Raw genomic sequence first — 17,904 nt, 5'->3', positions numbered from 1 at the left:
GGGGATGTCCCTGAGATGTACCCTATTTTACTGACCAGGTGACTGAGTTAGTTTAGGGGGGTGGGGGATGTCCCTGAGATGTACCCTATTTTACTGACCAGGTGACTGGGTTAGTTTAGGGGGGTGGGGGGATGTCCCTGAGATGTTCCCCTCTGCATCTTTCTATGATAGAGATTTCGAAATTCAAACAATGGAAATTATTTTTACTTGGAAATAGAGTTGCACAGTATTACAGTGATAAACCCAACACAATAAATCCCTATGCACTGAAATCACACCAGATAAATATCTTTCACATAAGTTGCATTGAGAGTTGATAGTCTATTGGAACATGCAGTGGGTGTTTATGCACTGTTATTTAAACGAGGGATATGAGCTCATTGGGAAATTTGAATTCTCACATATAAGTGACTTTAGGTTTTACAGTAATAAGTGCACAGAAATTCACCTATCATAAAATATTCCCTATCCTATTACAACAGCTGATCTCGTTACCATTATCTGTACTATAAAACCTACTATTGAGTTTCACTTCTGATATGCAAACCCACACATACAATGTGGTCTATAACAGCCCAACAAGCATTTTATCCAGTGGTACATTTTGAAGATTTCTTGATAACATTTTACATAAGATGTTCACTTATGAATGTATACTATCTGATTTAAGATTATGTAAGTGGTCTTCAATAAAACACCCCAACCTTAAGCTTAACATTTCCTTGTTATCCTAATATCCTATAGAGGAGAGAGGTTTCCTGCTACAGAGTACCACGGATAACCAGTACATAATCTTTCTCTACCTAAATTAAACAGTTACTACTGAAAACAATTTATATACATTAATACTTTTAATATGTAAATATTATTATTTTGATGAAATGATATCATAATGACACAGGTATCATTAAATAAAATATATTGGTGATAATATATGTTGCTGATAAGACAGTGATAAGGACACAGGTATCATTAAATACAATATCTCGGTGATAATATATGTTGCTGATAAGACAGTGATAAGGACACACTGGTATCATTAAATACAATATCTCGGTGATAATATATGTTGCTGATAAGACAGTGATAAGGACACAGGTATCATGATATACAATATCTTTGTAATAATATATGTTGTTGATAAGACAGTGATGATGACACAGGTATCATTGAATACAATATCTCAGTGATAATATATGTTGCTGATAAGACAGTCATAAGGACACAGGTCCACCTTTCACTGAATCCCTTCTTACCTGTTCAACATCTCTTTGTCATCCCGAGGGTATGACAGATGACACTGAAAAAAACAATATGATGATGTTAGGGAAACATTTTATTATGACGTCACAATAAGTTTTTGATTACATATTTTTAAACTAATATTTTCAAATATATCATTGACAGAATAAGAGAAAAAGAATCCTTCCCTACATTCAGGGTATGCAGGAGAAATATCAACCCCAGGGGTAAAGTTTTGATTGTCCATCATTACCCCAAATCCTGAAGCAAGCCTCAGGTTAGGCAATAAAGAATATCACCCTTCAAGTTGAAATGTTTCTGTCATGCTCTAATGGTAGGGAATGATTATAAGAATCATTTAATACATTATCTTAGTAGTATAATATGATGCTGATAAGATACTGATGATGACACAAGGATAGTTAAAAACTGGTCAAACCTCTTACTTACCAGGACATGTCAGATACGAATGCAGCTAGTGATTACATGTCAATAGCTGTAGGATCATTGTAGACCATCCTAAGTATACAGACATTTGTTGTAGCGTATTTACTCTGATAAGTATACAAACATTTGTTGTACCGTATTTACTCCGATAAGTATACAGACATTTGTTGTACTTTATTTACTCTGATAAGTATACAGACATTTGTTGTACAGTATTTACTCTGATAAGTATACAGACATTTGTTGTACCGTATTTACTCTGTTAAGTATACAGACACCTGTATACCATAGGTACACTGGTAAATATGCAGACACATGTCTTTACAATTTAGAAATGATGGTAATCTCTGAAATGGTATTATGGTATATATCAAATCACCCTTTCTGAAATTTTACTCCGTTTGTAAGACTTAAACAACCCCCCTCCCCCCAACTAATTTCATCCATGCCCCTTGGCATTTTATTCAGTTTCAATGGAACAGGCACCCTGGAAATTCACTCTATATGTATCTAAGGACTAGCCTCCCCCCTCCCTCTGGAATTTTACTGTTAGGTCTATAAGCCCTGGAAGATATTCTTAGTATTGAAAGTACTCCAATGTATTTGTTAATTGAGTTTTCTACTTCTCCATTATAGTTGGCATACATTATTTGTAATTCTTTGTTATCCTATCAGTGTTCTGCTTCAAACAGCAGATCCTAAAATTACAATATTGGAGATATGTCCTGTTTGTTTACTATAAATACAAACTTGTCACCAATCTATGTTTACACCTGTGATTTTGTAAAACTCAGATCCTACTTTCTGTTTGACAATTCCTGTTATAGATTTACAACCACTATTTTCACTATCAATTCGAGGAATTGTGAAGCACTATCACTTTCACGTTTCCTTATAGGAAACCTATAAACCCCTTTTGAAATAGACATATTAGATATGGCTTTGTTCTTCATTGTCCTCTTTAAAGATAAATCAAGGTTATAAAGGCAATTTTATAATAATGAAGGCTTTCCGCTGATCTGTTAATGTTAGATGTACATGAGTAGCCCATCAGATTGTTTATTTTTCCAATATATAGATTATTAAATGGCTTCTCTAACTTATGAGATTTATGAAGTGAGTCTAGAAGGTTTCATAGGTAATGAAAGAAGTACGTGTGATAGGTCAGTGTACTGACATAACATCAACATGGTAGACATCTCATTTAAGCATTGAACTGCTCTCAGTTGGCATTATAGGCAATATGAATGCCAACTGGACAAAGGCAACTTTAAGAAAGCATGCTAGCACTTCATGTTGGATTTGCCTTTGTCCAGTTGGAATTCATATTACCTATAAATGCCAACTGAAAGCAGTTCAATATACCTATATTTACCATTTTTGAATCTGTTCATCTAATATATTATTACACATATTATTATTCAGCATTTATTTAGTTAATGTATGCATTGTGTATGCGTGTTCAATGAATAGAACAGCCATCGCCCGGGGAAGGTCAGTGGTATCCATCGTAACAATTATGACGCCAATAATCGTTCCATGGCATTCATAGCCTATATGATTTGGTTTGGTTTAGTATTGTTTAAGGTCCTATCAACAGCTATGGTCATTTAAGGACGGCCTCCCCTGTGTGCAAGATGCATGCTTGTAGTGTATGTGTGTGTGTTTTGGGAGGCTGCGATATGTTCATGTTTGTCTCCTTTTGATAGCGCGAAACTGATGCCAACTTTATAGTGTTACCTCACTGAAACATACTGCCAAAGACACCCAGCAGGACACCCCACCTGGTCACATTATACTGACAACGGGCGAACCAGTCGTCCCACTCCTAAATTGCTGAGGTTAAGCAGGAGAAGAAACTACCATTTTTACAGACTCTGGTATGTCTCGCCAAGGGGATAGAACCCAAAGCCTTCCTCACAGGGGCAAACGCTCAACTAAAGGCCAAAAGTGAGGTATTGTCAAGGGAGACATTAGGAAGAAGAAAGTTGTATAAAAAGAAGAGAAAAGATAAGATCCCAAATTTAATCGCCTCTTACGATCATGCAATGGGGGCAGCAGGTACAATTCTTACACCCTACCAGCAGGGACAGCCTATATGAATGCCAACTGAAATTGGTAGGGTTATATAGTGGCAATGCCATACGATGGTAAATATTTAAGTAATGAATGTTTTAGCAAATGTTGTTTTATACATAACTTCACACAATGAAAGAGTTAACCTGTTTATTACTTGAGTTAAGACACAGATATGTATGTGCAAGCAAAGAACAAGTACTAAAACCTACTGCAAACATTTGGCGTATCAGGGGCTACTCACTCTATAACAAACCTACTAATAGTAACAAATTCTTTTCAAAAGATTTTAAAGGAAGCTAGACTCTGCGAAGTCACAGAGAAACTTGATAAAGAACGCGAGCTAGACTCCAAAGAAAACAAGAGAAGCAGCTAGACTCTGAACGACTCCAGAGAAGCGACTAGACTCCTAATTTCCATGGAGAAGCTATAACGCAGAGAAACTTGATAAAGAACGCGAGCTAGACTCCAAAGAAAACAAGAGAAGCAGCTAGACTCTGAACGACTCCAGAGAAGCGACTAGACTCCTAATATCCATGGAGAAGCTATAACGCAGAGAAACTTGATAAAGAACGCGAGCTAGACTCCAAAGAAAACAAGAGAAGCAGCTAGACTCTGAACGACTTCAGAGAAGCGACTAGACTCCTAATATCCATGGAGAAGCTATAAAAGACTATGAATTGGAAACGCTAGACTCCGAAGAAGGCAAGAGAAGTCACTAGACTCTGGAGGAATCCAGAGAAGCGACTAGACTCATAGCCACCCCAGAGAATATATCTGTTAGATTTACCATGAGAAAACTGGCTACAGATAAAGTGAAGTAATAATCTATTTAAGAGATTGGGGGTAAAATTCCCAAAGAATTTAAAGCCAAAATGGAACGATTATGTTAATCGACGTAAGAGTGAGAGCCCCCAATCTATTGATGACAATCTTAATAAAACCCAGCAGCTTTGAATAGCAAATTAAGTCTTGACAACAATAGGATTGATGACATTACAGTAACAATGTTGTTATAGTCTCATAACAACATTTGCTTTCTCAATGCATTGCAATGGAAGGGTGCATAGCAAATATAAATATTTATGGTTTAATGTATATATAGTAAATGATTGTAATTATTGCATGAACTATTGTTCGATCTGTTTAGCCTGTAACTGTTGTATTAGATCAAGAGTGTGAAGTTAGTGTACAGACTGGAACCTATTTCGCCACTAAAAGTAATATGAATATGAAAACTGGTATATAAAGGAATTGATGACAAAGACCATAAGCCATTAGGTTTGGTTGTCTAGAGATTTAACTAGCCATGGGTACCATTAGCACATGTTGAGATATATTTTGGAATGGATTGTAGCTTGTTATATTTTACCACTTTACCATGTCTTCAAGGGCTCTGTAGTTTGATATTTTATATCCTAATTGGGCAGAAAGATAGAAATATTTCCAAGGTTCCTATTTGTTTTGGAATAAGCAAAAAATCTGGAGATATGATTCATTTGACTAATAGTAAACTGTTGGCAAAAAAACGACATTGGAAGGTTGATATCTTTATGCGAGATAGGCCTTACTTTAATGACTTAAGAAACTTGCCATGCATTGGTTTCTTGAACTAGTAAATCAAATAGTTGATATCTGTAAGAGCCTAAACTGTTTGTATCAGAAGAATTATACTTATACACTTTTGATTGTGTTGTGGAAATTTCTGTGTTGTAAGAGGTTTGTCTGTGTTGTGTGAAGTTTTGTCTATGTTGTAAGAGGGTTGTTAGTGTTGTTAGAGGTTTGTCTGTGTTGTAAGAGGGTTGTTAGTGTTGTTAAAGTTTTGTGTGTGTTGTAAGAGGGTTGTTAGTGTTGTTGGAGTTTTGTGTTGTAAGAGTTTTGGGTGTGTTGTAAGAGGGTTTTCTGTTTTTATAAGAGGGTTTTTCTGTGTTGTAACAGGTTTGTCAGTGGTGTAAGAGGTTTGTCTGTGTTGTAAGTTGTTTCGTCTGAGTTGTAAGAGGTTTGTCTGAATTGTAAGATAATTGTCTGAGTTGTAAGAGGTTTGACTGTGTTGTAAGATGTTTCGTCTGTGTTGTAAGAGGTTTGTCTGTGTTGTAAGATAATTGTCTGAGTTGTAAAAGGTTTGCGTTGGAAGAGGTTTGTGTTGTTAGAGGTTTATCAGCGTTGTGGGAGCTTGTTTATATTCTTTATCATTTCAGAGGTTTGCCGAGTTTTATTTTGTCTTGATATTGACATTACATACATCTCCTGGGAGGTTTTCAGGCAATTTTCATTACATCACTAAACTGACAGTTTTGGAACAGAATCTAAATTTTGTTTAAACAGCGTGACCTCGAACAAATCTCTGCTACTCCTGCTTTCACTTGGCATATATTTGATAAGGAAATTGCATGCAGAGATTTGTGTATATAGCACTATCTTGTGCAAATCTCCGCTGCCCTAGATTTGCTGTGGTAGATAGGAAATTGCCCAAAATGTATCATATGACAGGTTAGTTTGGATACTGTGTTCCTGGTTTATTTCAACACTTGTGTGTTTATAGTTCCTACCTAAGTCAGTTGTAACCTTAATTTCACACCTGTCACTTTTGATCCCATCTGACCCCAATTTGACCTTATTACTAACCAGGTTGACCCAGTTTGCATAACCTGCCAGTTTAGTCTATCTCAGACGATGATTACAGTGAAGAAATCCACAGCAGGTTATCCAAGTGTATTAGCAACCGACACACTGGACATAAATGTTATGTACTATTCTTAACTCACAGAGCGTTGATTCACTCAATCCTTCTACACGACTTACATTAAGATGTCCCGTCTTTCATAAGCGTTATTAAACAATTTAATGAAAATATAAACTTTATTAGATTTAAATATGGAGTATTTGAAGCATGAGGTTTGAGGGTAAATGCCAAATTATTTAGACCTCTGTACTAACAGTGAAATATGATTATCCTGTTAGACCTCAGTTCCTTCTAATAAAGATCCTGGCTGGTGGATTCTTAAGCACTACCCTACAACTACTGTAGCATCCAAATGTCAAAAGGGTAACTTACAATGTTAAAGTTCAGTGATAAATGTAATATAGGCTATAGAATCAGGAAGAGTCAAGTTGGAGTTCAGTGATAAATGTAATATTAATATAGGCTATAGAATCAGGGAGAGGCAAGTTGGAGTTCATTGGTAAATGTAATATAGGCTATAAAATCAGGGAGAGTCAAGTTGGAGTTCATTGATAAATGTAATATAGGCTATAGAATAATGGAGAGTCAATTTTGAGTTCAGTGATAAATGTAATATAGGCTATAGAATCAGGAAGAGTCAAGTTGGAGTTCATTGATAAATGTAATATAGGCTATAAAATCAGGGAGAGTCAAGTTGGAGTTCATTGATAAATGTAATATAGGCTATAAAATCAGGCAGAGTCAAGTTGGAGTTCAGCGATAAATGTAATATAGGCTTTAGAATAATGGAGAGTCAAGTTGGAGTTCAGTGATAAATGTAATATTAATATAGGCTATAGAATCAGGAAGAGTCAAGTTGGAGTTCATTGATAAATGTAATATAGGCTATATAGAATCAGGGAGAGTCAAGTTGGGGTTCAGTGATAAATGTAATATAGGCGATAGAATCAGGGAGAGTCAAGTTGGAGATCATTGATAAATGTAATATAGGCTATAGAATCAGGGAGAGTCAAGTTGGAGTTCAGAAACATATATACATCATGGTTCTATGTTTAACTAGCTTTAAAACAAAGAAATGATTTTTTTCGTTTTGTTCATTGAAAAAATCGTGAAATAATTTGACAAAAGTTTAGATGTAATTAGGGAATCAGCATGGACACCTAAATGCAAAAAAAAAAGCAAATCATGACACTACAAGCACATTTCAGGTAATCAGAAAACCATTCAATTTGGAAGTTTTCATCTATTAGAATCTGTATGCTGACAATACATTTAACAATTTGACCAATGGAGATATATGTCCATTAGGAAGCTCATTGGTATCAGTAAAATTGGTATATCTGGCTGGGAATTCCTTTGGGGCTCCTATAGGATAGATAAGCCATATTATCACAACTTATCTAGACAATGTCAATTTGCATCTTCTTTATTTCAAATTTTATTTCCAAATTGAGGAATTAAGATTGCCCTGCTTTTTATTAAACACATGAGGTTATTCAGTGTGAAGTTTTTTATATTTGAATAGTTCACAAGGGTAGTTGATAATGCATTGTTTAAAATGCCTCTGTGCTGTGTTTTGTAAACCGTAGGCAAATAAATATTCTGTCCACCTCTGTTCCCTTTCCAGTGATGCACACTTTCACCTACAAATACCTGTCTAGGCTGCAATAGAGTTCAGTTGAATACAGATATACCACCATTTTATCAAAATTATCGTTTTGTGAATTTGTTGTTGTCCAATTAAACCTAAAGTTTGAATCAAAATTATCTATGTCTCCTGGGTGTACAAGTGTTCCTCTTTTTTCTCGTAACATTCATTTCTACTTCGTTCACTATATCTATCCTATAAATTCCATTGTCCCCCCAGGATCCATTTCATCTTCCACACTTCCATCCTTATTCTGTTATTTTACTTCTTCTTCCCTTCCATTCTCTGTCTTCTCCCCTTTTATACTGTCCTAAACATCTCTCCGTCTTTCCCTCCCTCTTCTCTTCTGTCCATCACCTCTCCTTCCTCCCATTCCTTTTCCTTCCTTACATATATATGTATGTCATTATAGTCATTATAACTTCTTTATTCTATTCCCTCTTTTTTCCTGCCCTTCATGATCACCTTGTCATCATTTCAAAAGACCAAGGTATGTTTAAGCCGTGCCACGGCATCTGTTGTCCATCTGTTGTCTTGTCCTTTGGTTAACAATTTTCTGCAAGCGACCTCTTCCTCAGAAACGCTGATTCTAATTTAACCAAATATGACTGGAGTATCCCTAAGTGGTAGGGTATCATAATCGTACCGATGGTGGAGTTCAGGCCCTGAAGGCCGTAGTGCTTCATACAACTCCCCTAGACCAATGAGATGGAAATCAACCAAAATTGGTTGTAAGCTTTCTTATGTTGTAGGGATTACAAATTGTACAAATGGTGGATGGTGTCCCCTAGATGGCTGAGGGACCCTTCAGCAGATGCTGAATATATATATACTACCAGGATGGCCTTAGGGTCTTCCCCTGCCCATAGGAACTTAATCCCTTGACTCAGATACCCACTTTTTAACCATATAAGCTAAGCTTGAAGAGACAAATGCACATGTATAGCTACCAGGATTGGTTCCAGGGTCTGGCCCCATAATTGGTGACAGTCCCTTAATCATAACTTTCTATTGGTTGAAATTCCCATTCTGTTACCATTAAGACATTGTTGGGCTTGAAAAATCTAATATAGATATGCTACCAGGATTGGCATTTGGTCTGCCCCATCCCTAGCAACTTAGTCCCTAGGTCATCACATGGAAATGTGTGAGATCCCTGTAACCCCTTAACAGATATGAAATAGATGGGGCATGGAGAGATGAATGCAATCATGATACTCAAGCTTGCCTTGAGTCTGCCTCACTCTCAGGGACTTAGTCCCTTGATCATAACATGGAAACATTTAAGATCCCCACTTTATAACAATATATTATACATGTATACAGCTCCTGACCATTAAGATTTGAATATGCATATGCTTCAAGGATTAGCAGAGTGGACTCGTCCTATCCCTGGGATCTTATTCGCAATTTTTCATATATTGAGAATATTTTGCCATGATTGCTAAAATATCCAAGAGAGTGATACAAGCCCCCTGGGCCACTTGTGTAGTATGTTTGTTAAAGGTCATCTGAGTTAAACGGATCGATTAAAGAGTACTTACCTTGCCCCATTAATCTTACTTAGAGACTCCAAACAACACTTCATTGTCCTTTGTATTACTGGGAGGTATGTCACCGCCTTATCAGGTCATTTGTCTTAAACTTAATTGTTACATATTTGAGAATTCAAAAACAGTTGGTTTTTTCATATCATTTTGTATCTTGGCATGTTTTGCTATGGATCAATAAACATTTTACAAAGAGAACCGTACATTGTTTTTGAAAATGATTTATAACCAGTTTTCCCAGTCCCTTTAACATCAAAATGTGTTTGTTCCCATTTTTAAAATGTAATTGGGGTCCTGAAGCAAAATATATAAGGTACACATTTTACTCGACACAAAATTAAGTGAAATCTTGAATTAAATAATCACAACTCAAAAATATTTGTTATCTTGTTTCATTTGATATGTTTCACTGCCAGGCTCACTACACTGACCTGTCCTTGTAAATGCTCTTTGACATAATCACATGTCCTTGTAAAAGGCTCACTTGATTGTCTCTGTGACATCACCTGTCCTTGTAAATGGCTCTGTGACAATCACCTGTCCTTGCAAGAGGCTCGCTGGCTTGTTTCTGTGACAACACTTGTGCCAATAATAGACTCACTGGCTTGTCTCTGTGAAATCACCTGTCATTGTAAAAGACTCACTGGCTTGCCTCTGTGACATCACCTGTCCATGTAAAAGACTCACTGGCTTGTTTCTGTGACATACCCTTGTCCTTGTAAAAGGCTCACTGGCTTGTCTCTGTGACATCACATGTCCTAGTAAAAGGCTCACTGGCTTGTCTCTGTGACATCACCTGTCCTGGTAAAAGGCTCACTGGCTTGTTTCTGTGACATACACTTGTCCTTGTAAAAGGCTCACTGGCTTGTCTCTGTGACATCACCTGTCCTAGTAAAAGGCTCACTGGCTTGTCTCTGTGACATCACCTGTCCTGGTAAAAGGCTCACTGGCTTGCTTCTGTGACATACACTTGTCCTTGTAAAAGGCTCACTGGCTTGTCTCTGTGACATCACCTGTCCTAGTAAAAGGCTCACTGGCTTGTTTCTGTGACATCACCTGTCCTGGTAAAAGGCTCACTGGCTTGCTTCTGTGACATACACTTGTCCTAGTAAAAGGCTCACTGGCTTGTCTCTGTGACATCACCTGTCCTAGTAAAAGGCTCACTGGCTTGTTTCTGTGACATTACATGTCCTTGTAAAATGCTCACTGGCTTGTTTCTGTGACATACACCTGTCCTTGTAAAAGGCTCACTTGATTGTCTCTGTGACATCACCTGTCCTTGTAAAAGGCTCACTTGATTGTCTCTGTGACATAATCTGTTCCTGTAAAAGGCTCACTTGATTGCCTCTGTGACATAATCTGTCCATTTAAAAGGCTCACTTGATCGTCTCTGTGACATAATCTGTCGGTGTAAAAGGCTCACTTGATTGTCTCTGTAACATCACCTGTTCTTGTAAAAGGCTCACTTGATTGTCTCTGTGACATCACCTGTCCTTGTAAAAGGCTCACTGGCTTGTTTCTGTGACATACACTTGTCCGTGTAAAAGGCTCACTTGATTGTCTCTGTGACATAATCTGTCCTTGTAAAAGGCTCACTTGATTGTCTCTGTGACATCACCTGTCCATGTAAAAGACTCACTTGCTTGTTTCTGTGACATACATTTGTCCTTGTAAAAGGCTCACTGACTTGTCTCTGTGACATCACATGTCCTAGTAAAACGCTCACTGGCTTGTCTCTGTGACATCACCTGTCCTGGTAAAAGGCTCACTGGCTTGTTTCTGTGACATACACTTTTCCTTTTAAAAGGCTCACTGGCTTGTCTCTGTGACATCACCTGTCCTAGTAAAAGGCTCACTGGCTTGTCTCTGTGACATCACCTGTCCTAGTAAAAGGCTCACTGGCTTGTTTCTGTGACATACACTTGTCCTTGTAAAAGGCTCACTGGCTTGTCTCTGTGACATCACCTGTCCTGGTTAAAGGCTCACTGGCTTGTCTCTGTGACATCACCTGTCCTGGTTAAAGGCTCACTGCCTTGTATCTGCGACATTACCTGTCCTTGTAAAATGCTCACTGGCTTGTTTCTGTGACATACACCTGTCCTTGTAAAAGGCTCACTTGATTGCCTCTGTGACATCACCTGTCCTTGTAAAAGCTTAAGGCTAACTGGCTTGTTTCTGTGACATACACCTGTCCTTGTAAAAGGCTCACTTGATTGTCTCTGTGACATAATCTGTCCGTGTAAAAGGCTCACTTGATTGTCTCTGTGACATAATCTGTTCCTGTAAAAGGCTCACTTCATTGCCTCTGTGACATAATCTGTCCATTTAAAAGGCTCACTTGATCGTCTCTGTGACATAATCTGTCGGTGTCAAAGGCTCACTTGATTGTCTCTGTGACATCACCTGTTCTTGTAAAAGGCTCACTTGATTGTCTCTGTGACATCACCTGTCCATGTTAAAGGCTCACTTGATTGTCTCTGTGACATACACTTGTCCGTGTAAAAGGCTCACTTGATTGTCTCTGTGACATAATCTGTCCTTGTAAAAGCCTCACTTGATTGTCTCTGTGACATAATCTGTCCGTGTAAAAGGCTCACTTGATTGTCTCTGTGACATCACCTGTCCTTGTAAAAGGCTCACTTGATTGTCTTTGTGACATCACATGTCCGTGTAAAAGGCTCACCTGATTGTCTCTGTGACATCACCTGTCCTTGTAAAAGCCTCACTTGATTGTCTCTGTGACATAATCTGTCCTTGTAAAAGGCTCACTTGATTGTCTCTGTGACATCACTTGTCCGTGTAAAAGGCTCACTGGCTTGTCTCTGTGACATCACCTGTCCTGGTTAAAGGCTCACTGGCTTGTTTCTGCGACATTACCTGTCCTTGTAAAATGCTCACTGGCTTGTTTCTGTGACATACACTTGTCCTTGTAAAAGGCTCACTTGATTGCCTCTGTGACATCACCTGTCCTTGTAAAAGCTTAAGGCTCACTGGCTTGTTTCTGTGACATACACCTGTCCTTGTAAAAGGCTCACTTGATTGTCTTTGTGACATCACCTGTCCGTGTAAAAGGCTCACTGGCTTGTCTCTGTGACATCACCTGTCCTTGTATAAGGCTCACTTGATTGTCTCTGTGACATCACCTGTCCTTGTAAACGACTCACTTGATTGTCTCTGTGACATCACCTGTCCTTGTAAAAGGTTCACTTGATTGTCTCTGTGACATAATCTGTCCGTGTAAAAGGCTTACTGGTTTATATTAATCATTGAATCATTGTAGATGATTTTTTTACGGACTTGAACCAATGACACTTAACTGTCTTTATGAAAAAACCTGCAATACACTTGTCTCTTTATTGTACTTATTATGAGCTAGAAAATAAGTTGCCTAGATATATTGCAGCAGAATTTGAGCATTAATCATATATTCCTGTGATTGTACACGTCCTGCCATGATGATATACGAAGAATCTATGATAATAAGCCAAGCAACACTACTCCAGAAAGTGGTGACTGTCCTAAGAAAAATGTGTGGGGTTTGCGGTAGATATTGATATGTATCCATTAGTCTTATATACAGCTAGCTTACAGACTGGAGTGTCGACAAAAATCACTGTGCACCTGACGGTGACTTGATTATATCAGATTCAATAAGTATTTCATGCAATTGTGGTTTGTAGACAGCATCATCTTAATTTCCCCAGTGACATACAGATAAAATGTAAATCGCATTGATATATTCCATGATACTTTCATTACTTGTCACATACTCCAATATCAGCCGGTCAAATAGCTGTCACAATACCACTTGTATTTCTGTGAAATGTGTCTGCCATTTGTCTGGGATTGGGCAACAGAATCTCTGTCATATGATATTGATGCTTAAACAATAAGCATGTAACTGATGTAAGATAACACAACTATAGTTAGAAAGATGCCATTTTTGTACACCTAATTGTACACATTTTCTGACTGCCATAATCAATCAAGTATTTTCATTTCTACTTAACTCTAGAATCACAGAATCAATGAAGCGTTTTGTTGGCTCACCTGCCTGAAGGGCAAACACACTTATGTAGTGGTTTGGCATCTTCCTCAATCATCTGCCAGTCAGCTTTTCACCATAAAGAATACTTGTCCAGAATGGCTGAATGGATTTTGACCAAATTTGGTGTGATCTTAATGGCTTGGCCGGATGGAATCAACATTGTATAAATGAAGGATGTGGTCTCGCTGGTGTCCTTAAGTATTGGTGAAAAGATTTAACTTCCTTTGGTCTGGAGTATCCTTGGACAATGGGGACTCACTGTTGTAACAACAGAAGATGTGGCCCCCTTTATTCCACTTCATTCTAATAACTGTACTCAAGTTGTTTCACAAATTGACACCCAAGATAATTCACGACCCCAATCTCAATTTCATTTTCAAACTCACTTTCACAAGCTCTCATCCAAGGCTTATGTTCAGTATTGTTGTTACAGAATGCTCTTAATATGTTAAGCACGATATGTCAACTCCCATTGGATCACAAAGTAGTTTTTTGTCAGTTGAAATCACAATTCTGTGGCTTCTTATATGACATGCTTTATTCACAGGAATACAGTTACTATCACATAGCTTCCCTGACTTAGTCAAGAGGATTTTAAATTTCTTCCTGCCCTTTAAATGTTCTTCAATCTTAATTGATACTGTTGATTATAATTCCCCTTTACATTTAAATCCCATATCTGATTGCATAACAGCATTAAATATTCCTTTAAAAGGTTAACATATCAATGTCTTGGTTATTGCATTTAAACCATGTTTAAACTATTTAGATAGCAAAGTATTAATCAGTGTTACAATAAAAATAAATAACAAGATCACTTAAAGCAGTGAACCACCTATCAAGATTACTTACCACCTGGAATAAAGATGTACAAAGCTTGAGTTATGGTCTTGTGTCAACTTAATGATATACCTGGATATGTCTTAGTGAAGATCATCAATCTTGAACAGTAACCTCCACCAAAACATCAATCTTGAAACAAATTCCAGCAGGAATATAAGTCTTCAACTGACTTCCTGCAACAACATGTCTTGAACAGAATTTACACAAGGACACCAAACTGATGCTGACTTAAAGCCATTGGTCTCAGAGCAACAAAATGCCAGCAAAAACATTATTCGTGGACCAACTTCATGCCAGCTAGAACATTGTTAATGGAGCAACTTCATGCCACTTAGAACATTGTTCATGAGGCAACTTCATGTCAGCTAGAATATTGTTCATGAAGCAACTTCATGTCAGCTAGAACATTGTTCATGAAGCAACCTCATGCCAGCTAGAACATTGTTCTTGGAGCAACATCATGCAAGCTAGAACATTGTTCATGAAGCAACTTCATGCCATCTAGAACATTGTTATTGGAGCAACTTCATGCCACTTAGAACATTGTTCATGAAGCAACTTCATGTCAGCTAGAACATTGTTCATGGAGCAACTTCATGCCAGCTAGAACATTGTTCTTTGAGCAACTTCATGCCAGCTAGAATATTGTTCATGGAGCAACTTCATGTCAGCTAGAACATAGTTCATGGAGCAACTTCATGTCAGCTAGAACATTGTTCTTGGAGCAACTTAAAACCACCTAGAATATTGTTAATGGAGCAACTTAAAACCACCTAGAACATTGTTCTTGGAGCAACTTCATGCCAGCTAGAACATTGTTCATGGAGCAACTTCATGTCAGCTAGAACATTGTTCATGAAGCAACTTCATGCCAGCTAGAACATTGTTATTGGAGCAACTTCATGTCAGCTAGAACATTGTTCATGAAGCAACTTCATGCCAGCTAGAACATTGTTATTGGAGCAACTTCATGCCACTTAGAACATTGTTAATGGAGCAACTTCATGCCAGCTAGAATATTGTTCATGGAGCAACTTTATGTCAGCTAGAACATAGTTCATGGAGCAACTTCATGTCAGCTAGAACATTGTTCATGGAGCAACTTCATGTCAGCTAGAACATTGTTCATGAAGCAACTTCATGCCAGCTAGAACATTGTTATTGGAGCAACTTCATGCCACTTAGAACATTGTTCATGAAGCAACTTCATGTCAGCTAGAACATTGTTCATGGAGCACCTTCATGTCAGCTAGAACATTGTTCTTGGAGCAACTTAAAGCCACCTAGACCATGGTTCATGGAGCAACTTCATGCCAGCTAGAACATTGTTCATGGAGCAACTTCATGTCAGATAGAACATTGTTCTTGGAGCAACTTAAAACCACCTAGAACATTGTTATTGGAGCAACTTCATGACAGCTAGAACATTGTTCATGGAGCAACTTCATGTCACCTAGAACATTGTTCTTGGAGCAACTTCATGTCAGCTAGAACATTGTTCATGGAGCAACTTCATGCCACCTAGAACATTGTTCATGGAGCAACTTAGTGCCAGCTAGAACATTGTTCATGGAGCAACTTCATGTCACCTAGAACATTGTTCTTGGAGCAACTTCATGCCACTTAGAACATTGTTAATGGAGCAACTTCATGCCAGCTAGAACATTGTTAATGGAACAACTTCATGCCAGCTAGAACATTGTTCATGGAGCAACTTCATGTCACCTAGAACATTGTTCTTGGAGCAACTTAAAGCCACCTAGAACATTGTTCTTGGAGCAACTTAAAGCCACCTAGACCATGGTTCATGGAGCAACTTCATGTCAGTTAGAACATTGTTAATGGAGCAACTTAAAGCCACCTAGAACATTGTTCTTGGAGCAACTTAAAGCCACCTAGAACATTGTTCATGGAGCAACTTAAAGCCACCTAGAACATTGTTCTTGGAGCAACTTCATGTCAGCTAGAACATTGTTCTTGGAGCAACTTCATGCCACTTAGAACATTGTTAATGGAGCAACTTCATGCCAGCTAGAACATTGTTCATGGAGCAACTTCATGCCAGCTAGAACATTGTTCTTGGAGCAACTTCATGCCAGCTAGAACATTGTTATTGGAGCAACTTCATGTCAGCTAGAACATTGTTCATGGAGCATCTTTGTGCCAGCTAGAACATGGTTCTTGGAACAACCTCATGCAAGCTAGAACATTGTTCTTGGAGCAATGTCATGCCAGCTAGAATATGTTTCATGGAGCAACTTCATGCAACCTAGAAAATTGTTCATGGGGCAACTTCATGCCACCTAGAAAATTGTTCATGGGGCAACTTCATGCCACCTAGAACATTGTTCATGGAGCAACTTAGTGCCAGCTAGAACATTGTTCATGGAGCAACTTCATGTTAGTTAGAATATGTTTCATGGAGCAACTTCATGACAGCTAGAACATTGTTCATGGAGCAACTTCATGTCAGTTAGACCATTGTTCATGGAGCAATTTCATGCCACCTAGAACATAGTTCATGGAGCAACTTCGTGCCAGCTAAAACATTGTTCATGGAGCAACTTCATGCCACCTAGAAAATTGTTCATGGAGCAACTTCTTTCCACCTAGAACATAGTTCATGGAGCAACTTCGTGCCAGCTAAAACATTGTTCATGGAGCAACTTCATGCCACCTAGAAAATTGTTCATGGAGCAACTTCTTTCCACCTAGAACATAGTTCATGGAGCAACTTCAACATTGTTCATGAAGCAACTTCATGTCAGCTAGAACATTGTTCATGGAGCAACCTCATGCCAGCTAGAACATGGTTCTTGGAGCAACTTCATGTCAGTTAGAACATTGTTCATGAAGCAACTTCATGCCAGCTAGAACATTGTTCATGGAGCAACCTCATGCCAGCTAGAACATGGTTCTTGGAGCAACCTCATGCCAGCTAGAACATGGTTCTTGGAGCAACCTCATGTCAGCTAGAACATTGTTCATGGAGCAACCTCATGTCAGCTTGAACATGGTTCTTGGAGCAACTTCATGACAGCTAGAACATTGTTACTAGATCATGCAAGTTAAATCAAAATTCTTGAAGTGACTTCATGCCAGATCTCTTGTCTTAAGTTTATAGAATTCCTGTCTTTAGTATAACTCTTGCCAGAACATAGAACTTGAATCAACTATAACTCATTACACTGGTCTGGAACCTTCTGAAATCTGCCACGTGAATGTAAATACCATTAACATTTGTGCACAACTGACAGTTTTTAGGATGCTGTTTTTTTTTGGTCATAATGGCATAAATTAAGTGCAACATTTATGTGCTTTATCATTTGTATTTTTTTGTATGTGATTTGTTTGTTGTTTTTAGGTT

At 38.0% G+C, this 17,904-nt stretch overlaps 1 long non-coding RNA gene across 1 annotated transcript in view; it reads right to left on the bottom strand.

The window, feature by feature from the left end:
- LOC110453494 overlaps positions 1-1,790 on the bottom strand; it is a 27,392-nt gene extending 25,602 nt beyond the window's left edge. The window contains exons 1-2 of the long non-coding RNA XR_002463287.1: positions 1,693-1,790; positions 1,257-1,300 (exon numbers count right to left, since the gene is read on the bottom strand). This is a non-coding gene — a long non-coding RNA (uncharacterized LOC110453494). The remainder of the gene's footprint in view (positions 1-1,256; positions 1,301-1,692) is intronic.
- Positions 1,791-17,904: the final 16,114 nt, after the last annotated feature.

Source organism: Mizuhopecten yessoensis, unplaced genomic scaffold (assembly GCF_002113885.1).
Source record: "Mizuhopecten yessoensis strain PY_sf001 unplaced genomic scaffold, ASM211388v2 scaffold7349, whole genome shotgun sequence".
Taxonomy (NCBI): Eukaryota; Metazoa; Mollusca; class Bivalvia; order Pectinida; family Pectinidae; genus Mizuhopecten; species Mizuhopecten yessoensis.
The sequence above is the reverse complement of the archived record's forward strand: the minus strand, read 5'-3'. Positions and strand labels throughout refer to the sequence as shown.